The sequence below is a fragment of the Budorcas taxicolor genome, chromosome 22, assembly GCF_023091745.1.
Source record: "Budorcas taxicolor isolate Tak-1 chromosome 22, Takin1.1, whole genome shotgun sequence".
NCBI classification, from domain to species: Eukaryota; Metazoa; Chordata; class Mammalia; order Artiodactyla; family Bovidae; genus Budorcas; species Budorcas taxicolor.
The window spans coordinates 16,946,852-16,960,973 of record NC_068931.1 but is presented as its reverse complement, the minus strand read 5'-3'; positions in this window follow the sequence as shown (position 1 = coordinate 16,960,973).

The following is a 14,122-nucleotide window of genomic DNA, read 5'->3' as shown; positions in this document are numbered from 1 at the left end:
CAGACAGAGTACAAAACATTGTGACATGCTTAATATTTCTTCCGCCAAGATGTCCACTCCGATTCCTCACCCTTTACAGAGTTGTTGATTTCATCCTGCATTTAGCTGCCAAAAAAGCGATTGCGTGTGCAGCACCAGTAACAAAGTGAAAATGAATTATGCATCAGAAGAAACTGCATTTGAGTAAAAAAACTTAGACTTCAGCATCTTCAAATTACAATATGATTTAAGAAGGAATACATTTAAGGAGATAGCAATGGACTGAGGTGAAGGGGTCAGCATTGGCCCGGTTTAATATAATTTAGTTTTCAATTATTTATTTTTTAAAGAGCTACTAAGCACACTGAATCTCTTTAATGGCAATGTCAAAAGTATGGAGACTGGAGAAAAGCCATGAATAATAGTGACAGATTGTTATGCATGGTAATGTTATAGGGCTTCTGCAAAGGGAAGCGTTCACTGGAGCAGGGAGAACCGACAGGGAGCAGCCTGCTGTGAAAGCAGGGATGTGGCTCCTTTCCCAGGGCTGTGAGGACAACTGAACTCCACTTCCCCTGACATCTAACAGGCTTTGTCAAAGAGGCCATTAAACCAGTATGTCTATATGAATCCTGTACTCCTCTTTTGACAGGTGGAACATATAATTGCTTGTTTAAATTGTCCACCTTTAATTTTATTGACAGTAAAAAAGATTCAGTAAATCTTTCCTTACACATTTTAAGAAACCATGCAGTGACTAGAACAGTAAAAAGTGCCTTGAAAACATGGGGCAACAATTTGCCCATCCTTCAGGAAACTAGTCATCAAGGGAAGAGATTAGAACCAATAGTTCAAAATATAGACTATATAAATGTTGAAGAATCAGGTGCAAATGAAAATCATTTATTAATATACAGGAAGAAGGAAAGGATTGTAGTAAAGCAGAAGAAGTTGGTCTCAAATTACGGATTCCCATGTTTACTAATCAATTTGCCAAGAGTTCTGCTCCCCTCAGCCCATTATTCACATTTACTCTCTTGCAAAAACATCACTGACTGAGAAGAAACCCTCACCACTGTGGTGTTTCTCACCTATGGGACAGCACTTCACTTCTCCAATAACCACTCTCACTTGGGTAGAGCAAATCTCTGGCTCTGCTGAGTAGTCACTCTGCCACACCTACAGAGTCCTTTGGACACTAGAGGTATTAGGATTTTCATTCTCTCCCATTTCCATACCGTTTCTTACTCCTCCTTCTCTGTTTCAGAACAACTTGCCACACCAGCCTAGTCTTTCCTGGCTCAGTGCCAAGTAACAAAGGCAGTGTCATATGGAAAAAAAGAGAAAACAGAATTGGAAGGCAGGAAACCAGATTTCTAGTCTTGGCTCCTACATATTTATTTAGACAACTTTAAGACTTTGTTTCTTCAACTTTTAACTGAACAGATTGGTTAAATCAGTGGTTTAAAAGCATATACATACACACTATACTCATACACACACATGCACACAGACATAGACATATATAGGTGTACATATATATTCTTTTAGTAACAAAAATATTCATCTTTTCAAAGTGTTTTTTTTTTTTTTTTTTTTTTTTTTTTTCAAAATCCCCAAGTATTTTGATAGAAGTAGAGGCAAGAATGAGGAGGAGTGGTGCTCAACATCCTCCCCATTCCTAACTGTACTTCCTGAGAGTTCTATAGGACAGAACTATAGTCTCCTGGGACTTCCCTGAGTTTCAAAGAACAGGAATGAACAGTCACAAATTAGAGAACTCTCTGTCCTAATATCTATAGGCTGGCACAATTTCTTGCAAGCTATCAACTTCTTGGGTTTCCTGCATACTATAAAACATTTTACTCCTAACCATTATTATCTTAAGCTCCATTCTACTACCATCCGTACTTGTTCTTTAAGCAAAACATGGTGAGGAAAAAAAGCTAAAAGTAAAGAAATATTAATGAAGAATGTTTATCCAGAATGAAAAGTTTTCCTTTACCTTTCCAGTTCTGGATGATCTAATCATTAAACTGACATAAGATAGATTCACAGGAAAAATAAATTAATGTTGCCTGTATGAGGGCTCTATTAGAATACAAAGCCCACATGCAGTCAAATAATCCAGGCTTCTGTGCCTTTTTGAGTTAAGGAGAGGGAGTTGAAGTTAAACAGTTTGAAGGGGAAGAAAGACAATTTACATGAAAATGTGAAGAGCAAAGAGTAAGCAGATGTTTACCATACCATTCAGGGACAAAGGGACACAGAATTTGTTGTTAACAAACAGGCGTTGTTAGTTTCTACCAGTAGACCAGAGCTAGTTCTAGATAGCTATCCCTACTGACAGTTCTCTTCCTGTTCTCTTTTATAAATTGTTTTCAGGCAGTTAAAGGAAAGGTAAAAGGTCTTCCTGAATCTTTTATTTCTTAAAAATAATCAGCCTAAAAAAATCCTGATGCCAGTGAGAAATATTTGGAGGTGGTAAAGTTTTCCCCCTTTATAAGAGGAAGGAGAAGTGGGTAAAGGGTGCATCCATTTACCACTTCACTACGGATCAAGTGCCAGGCGCAAGTGACTGGCCACTGAAAGTATTTATTTCAATTTCTTTTTCACAATTATGCATGAAAAAGGCAATGCTTTTCTGTTTTTCATATATTCTGTTTTGGGGGAAGATTGCCAAACATGTGGTACTTAAGCCAAGTCCCCCCAAAACTGAGTTCCTCCATTTTACGCTTAACCTCTATATCTAAAACTTTTTATTTTCTTTCTTATAATGTAAGCATTGCCCTCAAAATTGAGAAGTATCAAAAAAAAGGGGAGATTGAAAACAAGAAGGACCCTCTGGGGGCATCCTGGGAACAAAATCCCCTCCATATACCCCATTTCTTGCCTGTAGAAAAAGGCTGTAGTCTCCTGGGTCTTCCCTGAGTTTCAGAGAGCAGGCACAACAGTTACAAGTTAGGGAGGTGAACAAATGCAGAGAGAGGAAAAGCAATGACAATAGTTCAGTGATAAAAGAAAGTTCTAGTTCCTTCTCAAGAGATGTACATAACAATCTCAGGAATATCTTTGAGTTCTTCCGAAATTAAACCTCCTGCCTTCTACCACCCAGGTGCAGGACACTGAGTCTAAAAGCATAGAATCTAGAATGGCTGGAACTGGAAGGCTGATGAAGGAGATTCCTGAAACACCATCCTGTTATTTCAACACCCATCCTGCAGCCGTCATGTTGTAGCCACACGTTCTGGGAAACAAACTCACTTAGAAGGACAATACAGATAGTGGAGTTCAGTTTATTAAACTTGTGGGCCCAACACAGAGTCTCCTCTTAGCCAAGGCTGACCAGTTTTTGTGAAAACCTTATATACCCTAATTGTACATGTCCAAACTAAGATCATGGCATCTGGTCTCATCACTTCATGGCAAATAGATGGGGAAACAATGGTGGATTTATTTTTTCTGGGCTCCAAAATCACTGCAGATGGTGATTGCAGCCATGAAATTAAAAGACACTTAAACCTTTGAAGGAAAGTTATGACTTTCCAGACAGCATATTAAAAACCAGAGACATTACTTTGCCAACAAAGGTCTGTCTAGTCCCAGGGATGGCAGAGCCTGGTGGGCAGTCTATGGGGTCACACAGAGTCAGACAGGACTGAAGTGACTTAGTAGCAGCAGCAGCAGTCAAGGCTATGCTTTTTATAGTGGTCATGTATGGATGTGAGAGTTGGACTATAAAGAAAGCTGAGTGCCAAAGAATTGATGCTTTTGAACTGTAGTGTTGGAGAAGACCCTTGAGAGTCCCTTGGACTGCAAGGAGATCCAACCAGTCCAAAGGAGATCAGTCTTGGGTGTTCATTGGAGGGACTGATGCTAAAGCTGAAACTCCAATACTTTGGCCACCTGATGCGAAGAGCTGACTCATTTGAAAAGACCCTGATGTTGGTGAAGATTGAGGGCAGGAGGAGAAGGGGACGGCAGAGAATGAGATGGCTGGATGGCATCACTGACTCGATGGACATGGGTTTGGGTAGACTCCAGGAGTTGGTGATGGACATGGAGGCCTGACATGCTGCGGTTCATGGGGTCGCAAAGAGTAGGACACGACTGAGTGACTGAACTGAACTGACACCCTCCTCCCCAAATTCCCTGAAACTAGTCTGAACAAATTAAAAGAAAGATACAATGAAAATTAAGTTGTGATTAATATGCCTTAAGCCTAGGTAGTTAAGAGTGGACAATTATCAATAGGCCTGTGTAATACCGCAATAAGCATAATAGAATGCATGATTCTATTTGTTTACACAGAATAATTAAAGTATTCTTTTAGGGGTCTGGAGAATCTAGGTACGAGCCCTGGGGCTCTTCCTTCCAGTCTCCACAGATATTGGACTTACAGCTCAAAGTCCACAGTACAGCCCAAGATGGAGTCCTGCTTTCAAAATGGTGCCTGTTCTGTCTGTTTCCTCCTTCAGCCACACCCAAATATAGCCTTTAAAAACACTTTCCTAAAAACCATGGGGAGGTTGATTCTTTTGAGTAATACGCTCCCCCTCCCCATACTCCTTGTGGTAAGTTGCTTCAGTCATGTCTGATTCTTTGTTACCCGATGGATCACCAGGCTCCTCTGTCCATGGAGTTCCCCATACTGCTTGGTGCCCTGCCAAGAAAGGCTCTACTTTCTTTATCACAGCCCAATAACAGTACTTGGTTTTGTTGCATGGTGGGCAAGTGGACCCAATGTTTGGTTCTGTAACAATGCTGAAAAAACATCTCTACTTAATTGTGAAAATATGTGACAGTAGCAAAAATGGAGCTGAAAGCAAAACTAAGTTCTTCATCTCAAAGAAAGATGGGGCTCTACTGACTTTTTAAAAACATTTTATTTTGTATTACGGTATAGCCAATTATGCAGAGTACATCATGAGAAACACTGTGCTGGAAGAAGCACAAGCTGGAATCAAGATTGTTGGGAGAAATATCAATAACCTCAGATATGCATATGACACCGCCCTTATGACAGAAAGTGAAGAGGAACTCAAAAGCCTCTTGATGAAAGTGAAAGTGGAGAGTGAAAAAGTTGGCTTAAAGCTCAACATTCAAAAAATAAGATCATGGCATCTGGTCCCATCACTTCATGGGAAATAGATGGGAAAAGAGTGGAAACAGTGGCAGACTTTAATTTTTTGGGCCCCCAAATCACTGTAGATGGTGATTGCAGCCATGAAATTAAAAGATGCTTACTCATTGGAAGGAAAGTTACGACCAACCTAGACAGCATATTCAAAAGCAGAAATATTACCTTGCCAACAAAGGTCCATCTAGTCAAGGTTATGGTTTTTCCAGTCGTCATGTATGGATGTGAGACTTGGACTGTGAAGAAAGCTGAGCACCAAGGAATTGATGCTTTTGAACTGTGGTGTTGGAGAAGACTCTTGAGAGTCCCTTGGACTGCAAGGAGATCCAACCAGTCCATTCTGAAGGAGATCAGCTCTGGGTGTTCTTTGGAAGGAATGATGCTAAAGCTGAAACTCCAGTACTTTGGCCACCTCACGCGAAGAGCTGATTCGTTGGAAAAGACTCTGATGCTGGGAGGGATTGGGGGCAGGAGGAGAAGGGAACGACAGAGGATGAGATGGCTGGATGGCATCACCAACTCAATGACACGAGATTGAGTGAACTCCAGGAGATGGTGATGGACAGGGAGGCCTTGTGTGCTGAAATTCATGGGGTCGCAAAGAGTTGGACACGACTGAGCAACTGAACTGAACTGAACTGAACTGAATTTTAAAAAAAGGAATCATTCTTACTAAGCAAAAAGAAATATATATGTTTATAGGTATGCGGAGTACATCTTGAGAAACGCTGGTCTGGAGGAAGCACAAGCTGGACTCAAGATTGCTGGGAGAAATACCAATAACCTCAGATAAGCAGGTGATACCACCCTTATGGCAGAAAGTGAAAAAGAACTAAAGAGCCTCTTGAAAGCGAAAGAGGAGAGTGAAATGGTTGGCTTAAATGTCAACATTCAGAAAACTAAGATCATTCCATTCAGTCCCATCACTTTCTGGCAAATAGATGAGGAAACAGTGGAAACAGTGTCAGACTTTATTTTTTTGGGCTCCAAAATCACTGCAGATGGTGACTGCAGCCATGAAATTAAATGACACTTAAACTTTGGAAGGAAAGTTATGACTATCCTAGACAGCATGTTAAAAAGCAGAGACAATACTTGGCCAATAAAGGCCTGTCTATCAAGGCTATGGTTTTTCCAGTGGTCATGTATGGATGTGAGAGCTGGACTGTGAAGAAAGCTGAGTGCCGAAGAATTGATGCTTTAGAACTATGGTGTTGGAGAAGACTCTTGAGAGTCCCTTGGACTGCAAGGAGATCCAACCAGTACATTCTAAAGGAGGATAGTCCTGGGTGTTCATTGGAAGTACTGATGCTGAAGCTGAAACGCAAGTACTTTGGCCACCTGATGCGAAGAACTGACTCATTTGAAAAGACCCTGATGTTGGGAAAGATTGAGGGCAGGAGGAGAAGGGGATGGCAAAGGATGAGATGGTTGGATGGCATCACCAACTCGATGCACATGGGTTTGGGTAGACTCCGGGAGTTGGTGATGGACAGGGAGGCCTGGCATGCTGCGGTTCATGGGATCACAAAGAGTCAGACACGACTGAGTGACTGAACTGAACTGAACTGATACATGTGAGGAAATGAGAGAAAATGCACCTTCATCTTAATCAGTTAATTATTTCTCAGGATACAATGCAACCTGTCAAAGGTAACTTCAGTTGAGTTAAGGGGGACTTTGGGATCTTCTCTGAATTAATGATGCCCAAATCATATTCTCCAAGATTCTCTTGAATGACACACTTTTTTTTTTACCTCTTAAACAGAGAAAATTATTCTATACAATCTGGAGAGTCATTGGGGGAGAGATGCAGCTACTCTTACCCAATGATCACCATCTAGTATTATAACCAGAAGAATGTAATGATCAGATATCACATTGTCAATCTGATTTTTCTGTTCTCTCTTAATAATTCACCCCTCTCCCCTCTCCTTGGATGAAGACCAGGGAAAAGGTTATTAAATATTTCAAATAATTCTTGTTTTTTTATTTTATTTTTATATAAAACTTTTCCAGAAAGTTTTTCTGTATTTTATAGTATGGGTAGAGATGCCCCTTCCCAAGTCAGTTTGACATAAGGATCTGCTTGTTAGAGAGAACTTTGTCGTTTAAGAGAATCACAGTTTTAAAAAAAATAATAAAACATAAATAAAATATGGAAAACAAATAAATATATAAAAATAGAAAGTCACAGTGACAGAAAAACATGTTTCTTGTTACTATTATAAAATTCCTCAATGTGACCACATAATTCATGAGGAGGTTATGGCATCACCTTCAAAATAGGTAGCCTGTCTTGAAGCATAAATCTGGCCTCGAAATTTGCAGACCACTGCAAAACCAACCAAAATGTTTGATTTTGTGATGTTGATTGTCCTTCTCTTGTGATGATATAAATGAAGGATGCTGAATCACTGAAAAACATTAATGCTTATCCAATAAAATACTTACATTTGCAGATTTTAAAGATAAAAGAAAGAAAAATTATGGAATTTCCTAAACAAAGTCAAATGAAATATCTTCAGTTTAAGAAAATAGAAAGAAAGACAATACAGTGTGTCAACTGAAAAAAGGTTCACAACCTAAATTTGAGCTATGTTTTATTCAGCAGAAAGTTTTTAGACTTAAGCTTGAGAGGCAGCATCTCAAGGAACCCTGAGAGAACTACTCCAAGGAGGTAAAGGATAGAGCTGGGTTTTATATGTTTTGCCAGAAAGGGAAGGTAGTCTGAATATAAAGTTATTGTTAATTAAAGAAAACTAGATATCCCAAGTTAAGAAATTTAGTGTTTTTCTATGAATGGGAAGATTCAAGAGTCTGGACTCACTGAAATCATTCCTTCTATATCAATCAATCAATCAATCTTCAGGGCTCACCATAGGAAGTAACTGCAATCTGATGGCTGCTAAATTGTAGGTATTCTTCTGCTTTTTGAGTTTCCTTAGGAGTCACCAGATCACACTCGAGGGCTGCAATTGCTGACGATTATGACATCCTTGTTTACTCATATGTCTATAACATCCTTGTTTACTGATATGACAGGAAATAATCCATTTTTCAAATACAATACGAAGGATTGTACAATACAATAAAATTACACGAGCATTTGGGTAAAACATGTAGCTCTTCCCCTGTTGAAGGTTTTTGATCTTGTTGTTTTTCTCTTGTCTTTCTCTATAAAGAGATTTATTCACATTATCAAAATCTGTTAGAATTACATCTCCACTCCATATGCTAAATCTCACCTGTTCAGATTAGGGACTAGTTTTTATTCTCCAATTACTCATTTTTCATTAAGACAAGGAGAGTATTTACATATTTGTATGGTACAAATCTAGCCAGTCAACGGTAGAATTGATACTGATCATGATGACTTTTAAAGTTACTGAGGCAGATGATATCCTTGTCAGTGTCCTAAGGATTTAAGAGGTGGAGTCTATGATACTATTGATATAGTGAGGTTGGCCATAAGTGCTGAATTCAACTCCTGAAAATAGATTGTCATGAGATGGCAACATTAGAAAATTTTGTTGTTTTTGGTGCTTGAGGAAGTGATGGGTATGAGGAAGTGTGAAAATTTGCCTTTTCTCCTTTGCTCTATCTTTTGAGGGCTTCTTTCATCAGCATATTTTTTAAAAAATGCTTTGAATGCAGATGGCTACTTCCTGCTGAGCTAGTCAAAGTGCATTACATACATTATCTCTCATTTGTCCTCCTTTAATCCTCAGTGTTTGATAGATGTCAAAGGAATCAAATGACTGTCCTTTTATTTTTAATTTAAGAAGAGATTGGAGTTACACAAAAGAAAAGTACAGAAGAGTAATTTTTCCAAGATGGCAGTCAACTTTGGAATTCACTTATAATCCAGGAAAAGAAAGGACAAAAAACCGTATTTGATTCCCTTACTATTGTTCACCAGTAGTCTACTTACCTTTTTTCAAAACCTGAAAAGGCTACTCTTCTTGTTTTTCTTGTTTTGAAGTGGGCTTCTAGTTCGTGAAAACTAAACACAAGTGATCTCACTTTCTGGCTGAAAAGATCCTCCTTGTTTGTCCAGCTCTTCTCCATCAGTGGGTACTTAGACCAGAGCCATTGCAGCTCTGAGAGAAAACACACACACAGATGGAGTATCCATGTGAAAGAGGAACATAAAGTCACAGAATTGGGGGATTATTTGTTATACCACATATAGTTAGTTTATTTTTACTAATACATACTATTTTACTAATATTTAAACATAATGAAATGATAACCTTCTACTACTTAAAATGTATTTGCAATCAAAAAGTGTGCAAATGAACAAAAAGGTACATCCTCATCAGGCAAATAAGTTAATTCCAATAATGTAGATTTCTACAAATCAATGAAGTAAGTATATGTTGCTACAGGGTATTATTCCTAGTATTTTTCTATACTAACAGCAATAAATTGTGATGAATTTTCTTGATGTAAAAACAATACATGCAAATTGAAAATAACTATGGAATACAAAGAAAGCACAAATAAGAAAATAAAAGTAATCTATTCCTCCACACCCAGAGAAAACAGCTCTTCTTATCTGGGGGCAGTTTATAGCAATTTTTAGAAAAATGAATATTAGTGGTAGTTACCCTTCTTTCTGGTTCCTGCAACAAAAACTAAAACGCTGAAAAGATACCAGAAAAGAAAGCCATCCACATGTATTCTAGCTCTGACTTGAACATTAGTTCAGAGACTTTACAAAGCTGTTAAAATCTCACTAATTTATTTGTTTGTGGTTGACATTTCTATTTCTGTTGCTCTTCTTGAGATTTCAATTTCATAACCTTTGCTTATGCTTTTATTATTTGTCTCTAAGTTCAATCCACTAAAAACAATTAGCTAGAAGTCAAGCCATCAAATGATTAATTCCCCAAATTACTATTTCACCAATGTTGTAATAGATTAAAGGTGAATCTATAAGAATTTCACCAGGAATACTTGAAAAATAGTTATAAAAGTTTATTTTACTATCAATAAAAATGCTGACATTTACTTTTCTGTTTTATTTTTCTTTCATGTTTTTTTAGCTTTCATTTTGCTTAGTCGCTCGGTCATGTCCAACTCTTTGCAACCACATGGACTGTATTCCATCAGGTTCCTCTGTCCGTGCGGATTCTCCAGGCAAGAATAATGGAGTGGGTCGCCTTGCCCTTCTCCAGGATCTTCCCAACCCAGGGATTGAACTGGGGATTCCTGCATTGCACGTGGATTCTTTAGTAGCTGAGCTACCAGGGAAGCTCAAGATTTCACTGGTGACTGCCCAATTTTTTTCATTTTTTGTTTGTTTTATCAACCTTTTTTTTCTTAGCAGAAGAATTATTGTGATTTTCAAGCAGCCTGATACTTTAAAAGTTTGCAGCTATATTTAATAAATTTAATAATTGTGGTTGTAATCATAGTGAGGGTGAGTCAGTCAGTCAGTTCAGTCGCTCAGTCATGCCCGACTCTTTGTGACTCCATGAATCGCAGCACGTCGGGCCTTCCTGTCCATTACCAACTCCCAGAGTTCACTCAGACTCATATTCATTGAGTCAGTAATGCCATCCAGCCATCTCATCCTCTGTCCTCCCCTTCTCCTCCTGCCCCCAACCCCTCCAAGCATCAGAGTCTTTTCCAAGGAGTCAACTCTTCACATGAGGTGGCCAAAGTACTGGAGTTTCAGCTTTAGCATCATTCCTTCCAAAGAAATCCCAGGGCTGATCTCATTCAGAATGGACTGGTTGGATCTCCTTGCAGTCCAAGGGACTCTCAAGGGTCTTCTCCAACACCACAGGTCAAAAGCATCAATTCTTCGATGCTCAGCCTTCCTCACAGTCCAACTCTCACATCCATACATGACCACAGGAAAAACCATAGCCTTGACTAGACGGACCTTAGTCGGCAAAGTAATGTCTCTGCTTTTGAATATGCTATCCAGGTTGGTCATAACTTTTCTTCCAAGGAGTAAGCATCTTTTAATTTCATGGCTGCAGTCACCATCTACAGTGATTTTGGAGCCCAGAAAAATAGTCTGAACCTGTTTCCAGTTTCCCCATCTATTTCCTATGAAGTGATGGGACCAGATGCTATGATCTTTCTTTTCTGAATGTTGAGCTTTAAGCCAACTTTTTCACTCTTCCACTTTCACTTTCATCGAGACTTTTTAGTTTCTCTTCACTTTCTGCCATAAGGGTGGTGTCATCTGTGTATCTGAGGTGGTGGTACTTGTTATTATTTCTGGAAATATTTGCTTCCTCTTTTGAGTGATTAAAATCTTTGTTGGAGCTTTGTGGAAACTACTAATTACCAAGAGAAATTAGTCCAAGTGTGTTAGCTAGCACTCAAAATTTAGTAACTTTTAATGTGAGAAGTTTTCTGGCTACTTCCTTCAAATATTTTTGAAATTAAAAATAATTAAATTCAACACTTAAGTAAAATATATTTTAAATTAACAATCATATTTAGCTAAATTTTAAGTTTAGGTTTATATTTGCATAATTGAAAATTAATTTTTCAAATTCTTTAAATTTAAATAATTTTAACTTAATTATACATTAAAATTAATTTGGTTTTATTGTAATTCAAATTATATAAAGATTTAATACTGATTTGAATCATTAGAAATATAACTTCTCTGAAATAGTCTAGTTGAGGAATTCAAGAATAAAAGAATTCAAAAATAAAATTCTAAAATATTTAACTTTTAAAAGCCAAAAGTCTGTTAAAAAATTCTTACAAGAATTAGAGGTAGCTCAGACAGTCCATGTAAAATGCCAAAATCTTAATAGGAGAGACTTTTCTAGAGAAAAAGTGGAAGCACTGTGAGGAAATTATTGATTGACTCATTGATAGCTTACAGTTTAGTTAACTGTTCATGACTAAACTTTCTAGAGTTTTGATTTTGTATTATCAAGACATTTGCAGACTTAGATTTTGGTTTGCTTAGGTAAGCCACCATGGCCATATCAGTCTAATGGCCTCTGCATTTAATTAATTTAACAAAATATTGATCTATTTTATAATTTTATTATGTTTAGCTTATTTCACTATTTTTGTAAATGTTTCAAGCCAAGTATAGTTAATATTCAGAAAAAGTGGATTTAATTATCATTAAATTGAAATTCCTATTAAAACTTCTGGAAGCAGCAATTAAAACTATTAGCATATTGTATTCTTGGTTAATGGATTCTTTGTTGAATTGCTTCATTATCTCCTTTCCCAGTTTCCATCACCCTTTAAACTGAAATTTACCACCAAATGCCCAACTATCAAACAAAGTAGAGAACAATAGCAGCAACAATGAAACTAGATTGGATTGTTTCAGTTCCTACCTAATAAAACACAACATGGGACACAATGTTTAGACCAGTTTGATAATGCATTACTTAATTGCATAGAACTGCTTCCCATCTAAAGTGACTTGCTTCATGCACTTACTGTTCTCACCTGGTTCTGGAAATTTTGCTCATCATATGTATTCAGCATTCTTGTAAAAGATCCTTTTGTATCTGGTATATATACTGGTAGTTGGGGACATAGGCTCTGTTTATCAGGGGCTTATCATAAATTGTGGAGAAAAAACAATAAAAAGACATGCAAAATTCTTACATAATGTGTTTTCTATTTTAACTGAAGTTGTTTATGAAGCATAATGAAGAATCAAATATCACTTTTCTTTTATTTTTTACTATAAAGAAGTGGGTTTTTTAATTTTTATTTTTACTTTATTTTTCTTTACAATACTGTATTGGTTTTGCCATACATTGACATGAATCAGCCACGGGTGTACATGAGTTCCTAATCCTGAACCCTCCTCCCACCTTCCACCTCATATCATCTCTCTGGATCATCCCCGTGCACCAGCCCCAAGCATCCTGTATCCTGTATTGAACATAGACAGGCGATTCATTTCTTACATGATAGTATACATGTTTCAATGCCATTCTCCCAAATCATCCCACACTCTCCCTCTCCCACAGGGTCCAAAAGTCCACTCTAAACATCTGGAGCCGATTATACAGAGTGAAGTAAGCCAGAAAGAAAAAACACCAATACAGTATAGAAAGATGGTAATGATAATCCTGTATGCGAGACAGCAAAAGAGACACAGATGTTCAAATATCACTTTTCAACAAACCCTTCCATCCTCCCGTGTTTATTGACTCCCTTCAGTGTATCATTTCTCCTATGACATCAAGGCATTTTGGACATTTTGCTCCTCTAGCTTGGTCCTTCCTTGGCATCTCCATACTTAGTTTTGTCTTTCTCTTGTTTGAGGATGCTTTTCCTGCTATCCTTCTACTCTATGATTAGATATCGTCATTGTAAACAGGACTTACCTAATGACCCTCTCTAAATTAGCCAATATACCATTCAACTAATCTCTATTATATCACTGTTTTAAAACATGGTTTTGTTGTTTCTGTTCAGTTGCTCAGCCATGTCCAACTCTGTGATGCCAAGGACTGCAATACATCAGGATTCCCTGTCCTTCACTATCTCCCAGAGTTTATATCTGGTATAGATACTATTAGTTGAGGTCATGGGACAGTTGCTAAAACTCACGTCCATTGAACTGGTGATCCCAACCAACCATTTCATCTTTTTCTCTTGCCGTCAATCTTTTTCAGCATCAGGGTCTTTTTCAATGAGTGGGCTCATCACATCAGCTAGCCAAAGTACTGGAGCTTCAGTTTCAGCATCAGTCGTTCCAATGAATACTCATGGCTGATATCATTTAGGACTGATTGGCTTGATCTTGCTGTCCAAGGGACTCTCAAGACTCTTCAACACCACAGTTCAAAAGCTTGGGTTGTTTTGTGCTCAGTTTTCTTTATGGCCTAACTCTCACATCCATACATGACTACTGGAAAAATCATAGCTTTGACTAGATGGAGCTTTGTCAGCAAAGTGATGTCTCTGCTTTTTAATATGCTGTTTGGCTTTTATTTCAAGGAGCAAGTGTCTTTTAATTTCTTTCCCGCAGTTACCATCTGCAGG